The sequence below is a fragment of the Rutidosis leptorrhynchoides genome, chromosome 3 (genome assembly GCF_046630445.1).
Source record: "Rutidosis leptorrhynchoides isolate AG116_Rl617_1_P2 chromosome 3, CSIRO_AGI_Rlap_v1, whole genome shotgun sequence".
NCBI classification, from domain to species: domain Eukaryota; kingdom Viridiplantae; phylum Streptophyta; class Magnoliopsida; order Asterales; family Asteraceae; genus Rutidosis; species Rutidosis leptorrhynchoides.
The window spans coordinates 86965254-86972814 of NC_092335.1; positions in this window are offsets into that span (position 1 = coordinate 86965254).

Below are 7561 nucleotides of genomic sequence, written 5' to 3' on the forward strand. Positions count from 1 at the left end.
TATATATATATATATATATATATATATATATATATTAGTAATATAATAGTATTATTATTATTATAAAAGGGGGGTTTTACCGTTTAATGACTTGTTTGTCGATTTTAAATAAAGCGTAAAGATAAATGACGATAATATAAATGACAGAATTTAAATTGCGATAAAGTAAATTGCAGTAATTAAAATGACAGTAAATAAATGTACGATGAAATATGAAATAAAAGTATTATGCTTATTTAAACTTCCATAATCATGATGTTTAACGTTTTGATTTTAATTTATTACCCTAGGTTAATTGTCCTTTGTCCTGGTTTATTTGATACCTATCTGGTTTTTGTCCATAATAGTTCATCAGTCATAATTATAAAATGCTAGTCAAATTAACCTTATTCCTGAAGTCAAATATTCCAACTAATTAGGGATTCGAACTATAACAAGGTTTTAATATTTTGTTAACAATTACACCAGGTTATCGACTGCGTGTAATCCAAGGTTTTAATACTTTGTTAACAATTACACCAATTATCCTTGTATGTAATCCACCCCTATTTTAGTTAGTCCATGATACATTAATTTATTCACTTTGTCCATAATGAATAATCAATTACCCAATCCAATTGATTAATTAAATGATTGTAAACAATGTCGTATAAACGTCACTAAATAGGACATTCGTAATCATTTTAATAATTATTAGATTAACTAATTTGAAGATAGGTTCGACAGGTTCTAATAAATTGTCATTCAATTAGACAATACCCCCCACCTATTAATAGTCAATAGTCCAATGTTCACAAGTGTCGGTCTTTTGTCCCAACCCTAATTATGGTACAAAATCCAATAACCCCGTCTTAATATTTTAGCCCAACATCACGATTACTTCGGCTCAAATAAGCATAATAATAACTTAGTTACGAGACATTAATTTAAAAAGGAAGAACATAGCTTACAGTGGTATTTAATCGCGTAGCGTTACATGGACAGAGTTCCGACTTACAAAACCTTAAAACATTCTTACAATAACCTTATTATTATTAACTTAAAATTAAAATTAAAATTATAAAATATAAATATAAATTGAGAGAGATAGATAGAAAATGGGTTGCCGAATTCGAGCAGAATGCGTGAGCTTTTATAGGCCCACTTTGAACTGTACAGCTCCGTGAGTGCGGTACTTTTGTGCCTTACAGCTCCGCGAGTGCGGAGCTTCGTATTTCAGCTCACCAAATTGAGTTAAACGTGGGCTTCTGTGACGACCCGGAAATTTCTGACCAAATTTAAACTTTATCTTTAAATGATTTAATGTTTTCGACACGATAAGCAAAGTCTGTAATGTTGAGTCTTAAGTTTTGGAACTATATTCATGTAATCAATTATTCTTTGACTGTTCTCGATGATTCACGAACAATATATATATAACTTAATGTGCATATATATATATATATATATATATATATATATATATATATATATATATATATATATATATATATATATAACTTAATATATATATATATATATATATATAACTTAATGTGCATATATATATATATATATATATATATATATATATATATATATATATATATATATATATATATATATATATATATATATATATATATATATATATTATTTCAAGTTATTTAGTAAACGATAGTAACATTCGATTATTGATTCGATTAATATTTAGATAAGTTAACTAAAACGTTTAAGATGAACTAGTAAAACACTATTTGCTACAGTATTTTCGAATTGCTACAGTACCCAAAAAGCTACAGTGTTTTTGAAAATCACTATTTCAAGATGAAAATGTATATATTATATATATATTAACAAATAGCGAGACGATGATTTATAGAAGTAAATGACCAAAACACTCAAATGTATAAGTTATATCTCGAGTGGTATAGTTTATGGATAATTTAAGACTATATTTTGACAAAGGTACGATTCACGAAACGTAAAGTACAAGTTTTCTCAGTATACAAAAGGACGTTCGAAAAACCAGAACCGGGACATAAGTCGAGTGACAACGTACGACTTATTGGAATGAAAATTACAAGTCAACTATGCACGTGAATTTAATATAATATATAATTAATTATATAAATTAAATATATTATATTAATATAATAATATGTCGACGAACTACGAAACAAAAACAGATGTGAGCTGGACACTGAGCCCATGCGATCCCATGGGTTTATGCCTTCCCAGCCATGCGATCGCATGGCTATGGGGGACAGGCCAAATGCTATAAAGTTCGACGTTTTTCTGATTTCTGATTCATTTTCTTCTTCTATCTCTCTATATATATATATATATATATATATATATATATATATATATATATATATATATATATTATTTATATTATTATTTATATTATTATTATTATTATTATTATTATTATTAAGATTAAGATTAATATTATTATTAATAGTATTATACATAAAATACTACGATGAGGTTATGTCCAAACGATTTCAAAAATGGTTTTCGAGTGGGATAAAGCTAAGGAAATTATGGGTTATAGCTATGGAGGTTATGGGTAATGTTCGTGGGTATTGTTTGCAAATCAAACCTAGTGTTTATCACATCTGTTACGTCTACGTACTTTCCTGCAATATTGAATCACAATATTGATACGTGAGCATTCATATCTTATCTTTTATATATTAATTGTGTATTCATGTCTAGTGCTCGAGTATATATATTTATGCATGCTTCTATGCTAATTTTTGTCGTTAAATAGTTTATAATGAATCACGAATTAAATACATATATTACTGGTAAAAGGTATATGATATACATGTTTTTGGAAAGCTGACGAAAAATTAATAACTTTTCATTTAGAAATCGCGTAATTTTGAGGAACGAATCAAAAGATATGGTCAACTGAATTATCATTGACATTAATTGGAATTGCTTTTGAATCTGCAATTAATATTTAAACAACTTGTTTGTAAGATTGATAAATTGGATTTTTGAATATTACCAACCGAGTAAATGAATCCTTATATAAGGTACGTCTCGTTTTGTTGAACAATTGTCAAAATTGACTGTTTTATCATGTTTTAAAGCCATATAAAAACTATAGTCTAATTTGACGAGAATTGGGAAACTATGTGAAATGTTAAAATATTTCGATTACCATGATCATTCAACTATAGTATTAAGTCAGATTGACTTTATGAAATAATTTTTGATAAACTTTTGTATGTTGATCTCGAGCATTAGGATTGTGATACAGTATGACCTAACCTAGTTTGATAGACATTTATTAACCAACATATGTTCTCTAGGTTGAGATCTATGGTTATTTGGTAATTTGAATTTCGGTCACATTTGGTGAACGACTTTATATGCTGCTAAGGTGAGTTTCATTTGCTCCCCTTTTAATTGCTTTTGCAATCTATATTTTTGGGCTGAGAATACATGCACTTTATTTTAAACACAATGGATACAAGTACATACTAAATTCTACACCGAGTTTGAACCGAAAATCCCTTAGCTTTGGTAACTAGTTACTGCCAGTTATAAGAACTGATGGGCGCGAGTAGTTATATATGGATCCATAGGGCTTGACATCCCCGTCTGTTCCAGGTTTAGAAACCCTAGCCTGAAATATTAAAAAGACGTATGCTATTTGAGTTTAGTACACGTTGGTTTACGTGTATTGTACATGTTGGTTGCATGTATGTTAAAACAGGGGTACTTATTATAACGTTAAAGCTTAGTTACCAGGGTGCTCAATCTTGTAGAATATTTTGATAAACGTTTCTAGATGAAACAACTAAAATCTTGTGATCCACCTTTATATACAGATTATGCAAAAACATTAAAACTATGAACTCACCAACCTTTGTGTTGACACTTGTTAGCATGTTTATTCTCAGGTTTCCTAGAAGTCTTCCGTTATTTGCTTATATGTTAGACAAGCTGTGTGCATGGAGTCTTACATGGCATATTTTTCAAGGAAACGTTGCATTCACCAAATCATCACCATGTATCTTATTTTGACTGCATTGTCAACGGAAGTACTATTGTAAACTATTATTTACGGTGATTGTCTATATGTAGAAATCATCAGATGTCGAAAACTTTTGATTTAAATATTCATTTATGGTGTGCCTTTTCAAAAGAATGCAATGTTTACAAAACGTATCATATAGAGGTCAAATACCTCGCAATGAAATCGATGAATGACGTGTTCGTCCATATGGATTTGGAGCAATCGTCACAGCTGCTGATTATTATAATATACAATATAATAATATATAATTTCATATAATTATATATATATATATTATATTATTGTGCATAGTTGACTTGTACTTTTAGCTCCGTTGAGTCGTACGTTGATAGTTGGTTCATATCTCGGTTCCGAATTTTCGAACGTCTTTTCGTACGCTTAGAAATCTTGTATTTTGCGTTTCGCGACTTGTACTCTTGTCATTTTTAAACGTTATTCATCAATAAATTGAACTACTTGGATTGTATTTTGTACATTTGAGCTTTTTGGTCATTTGCGTCTTTAAATCTTCATTTTCTTCTTTTGTCTTCGCACTTATTTAATATAAACGATTATTACTTAAAAATAGAACAATTACAACTAAAAGCTTTACATATTGGAAGGATATTGCTATGAAATATATGTTCCTTTTTAGCATTATCAGTTGTGTTTGTATTGGTAAGTTCTAACTCCGAGTTTCATTGTTTGATTTGAGATTCAATGTTAGGGTTTGAACTTAAATTGTCAAAAAACCCACTTAAACTTAAGAAGTAAGTTTATTGATGTTATTGTTTGGGATTAAAGTTGATGTTGGCGGGTTTTGGGTTGGTTAACGTTTTAGCTTAGATTAGGCTTTGATTTTGGGTGTAATCACTTAGTTTAGTGATTTTGGAAGTATTGGAACCCATTTGGATGCATTTGATTGACTAATTTTGAAATGAGTCAAAATTAGGGTTTAGGTGTCATTTTGGGTAAGATAAGTGTTTAACACTTATGATTTGGGTTTAATTGGTGTATTAGGACTATTCTCACTGGTGTTAGTGAGTATTGGTTAGTTTGGACGCGGTTTGTGCTTGGAAGTGCATTTGGGTCGAAATTACACTAAGTGTCAATTTGGGTTGGTTTGTAAATCCACCCAAATGGTGTTGTTTGTTATGTGACAATGGAATAGGTACGTTCCACTGGCGATTGCGAATTTTGATTTTGCATCCATCAAGATTTCAAGGTGAGTGTCAATATACTATGTGCATATGTATGTATAAGATGGGTGCGAGTTGGGTGAAGTGATCCTCGGCTATAGAGCTCACTTCGCATATAGGTGGATTTTGATGAACTTGTGTAATAAGTCCAACTGGCACGGTTGTGCGTTTTGGTTGACCACCTTTTGCGAGGTACACACTTCATTTGTACGTTATCACATGGGTTTGTGATGTGGATTTATATAACCCCGATGGCGAAGGGTTGGTATTGAGTTGCGGTTGAGTAACCCCGATGATGTGGATTTATATAATCCCGAAACCGTGGGTTTTGATTTGGGAGGTGAATCACGTGTGGTGCAAATTCACGGTGACGCATGTGGATTCGGTCATCTTATTGAGGTAGTGGTCACGTGTGGTGCGGATTCACTAAGGCTCGTGTAGTTTTGGCCAACCTCGATGTTGTAATGGCATTGAAGATAGTAGTCGCATGTGGTGCGGATTTACTAAGGCTCGTGTAGTTCGGCCAATCTTCATTTGGTATTGGGTTAAGGGGTTAACCTTGGGCGGTTTACGCATTTGTTATATATATATATATATATATATATATATATATATATATATATATATATATATATATATATATATATATATATATATATATATATATATATATATATATATATATATATATATATATATATATATATATATAAATTGTTGTGATGTAACTAACCCGGAGGGTGTAGCTCGATGGCGTTGTACATATCGTTGTAGGTGTACTTAAATTGTTGATATATTATTAGCTTGTTGAATAGAGATCGTACGGTATGCTTAGATTAGCTTGCCTTTATGCTCGAACTCCGATATGTGCTACTTGATTATTGTTGTGTGGCGTGTCCATTTTATGCATATATATGTATATAGTATATTCTCACTCACTAAGCATTAGCTTACACTCTCGTTGTTTACATTTTTATAGGTTCGCAAGGTGGCGGCTTGGGTAAGCATGGGGACTAGTGCTTTGCGGGTTGCTTTAGAAGATTGTGCTTTAGACTTTTGATTAGGATTGGGTAGCATTCCCAATCACCATGCTCGGTTTTGTTGAAAAGTAAAATAGTCGGGTCAAGGTTTACCTTTTGGTTATGTCAAACGGGTCTTGGGTTGTATGCCCGTTTTGTATTTCAACTTATGTAAGTAGATTAAACTTACTATTGTAATGAAGATGTTTTTGGAAACATAATTGGGACCTAAATGTTGTAATTATTATTACGTTAAACAGAAAAAAATGCGGGCCGGAATATGACGGGTTGGGTCATTTCATCAGAGAAACAACGGGAACAGGAAAATCTCCGGTGAGACACGTGGATGAACCGTTAGAGGACCAGGGATCGAGGTGTATGGGTATGTCAAAATCCTTCTCGAAAATTGAATAAACTGTTCAGCAGGTTAATTATCTGAATGATGGTCCTGTACATAACAATGAGTTTCTTAGTAAAGATGACGGTAGGGTTCACCCAGAAAAAGCAGATGTTTCTGGACTTCCTGTTGGGCTTAACTCAAGTTTTGTTGGGCCAACTTTAAATATCTCCTCTCAACCGATTGTAATGAGTCCTTAATTGGGCCTACTATGGAAATTAATAATGGTGAACCGGCTATGGAGTAGGCCCAATTGACAATTGGACTCTCTTTAGAAGAATGTCTGGATAATTTAGTGGGTGATGGACCTTGCAATTTCGGTGGGCTCGATAATGTTGAAGTTGTTTCATATTCTTATAACGAAGTGGACTCTAGGCATGTCAATTTAGTCAATCTACCTTCTCATCCTTCTTGTGATCGCACATTTTCTGACAAAAATTTCAGTAAACCTAGACAATCCAAATCGCAATCAAACTCATCGAATACATCTATCTGGAAGAGTATAGGAAATTGGAAAGCCTCATCTAAAATCCTATATGCTAAATTGTGGGCCAGAAAGATTCACTCCGATAAATCAATTCGTAAGAAGAACACAAATTCCATCAAGACTAGGGCTAAAAGAGCAAGGATCAGTAAGGTGCTAATTGCAGGTGACTCAAAGGAGATGACTGATGAGAGCATAAATTCTACAGATTTCAGAAACAAATTATGGGTGCGTAAGGTGGGTTGAGTATCTGTGGGGATCTTCAAATTTCAATTTCATTCAAAAGAAAGCTAGAGGCAGATCCGGGGGCATGCTGTTGATTTGGGAGACGAATTTGTTTAGTGTAAAGAAAGTAGTGGAGGGTGAATTTTATCTCGCTATAAAAGGATGTTGGAAAGGAAAATCCAACAAAACGATCATTGTCAATGTGTACGGGCCACACAA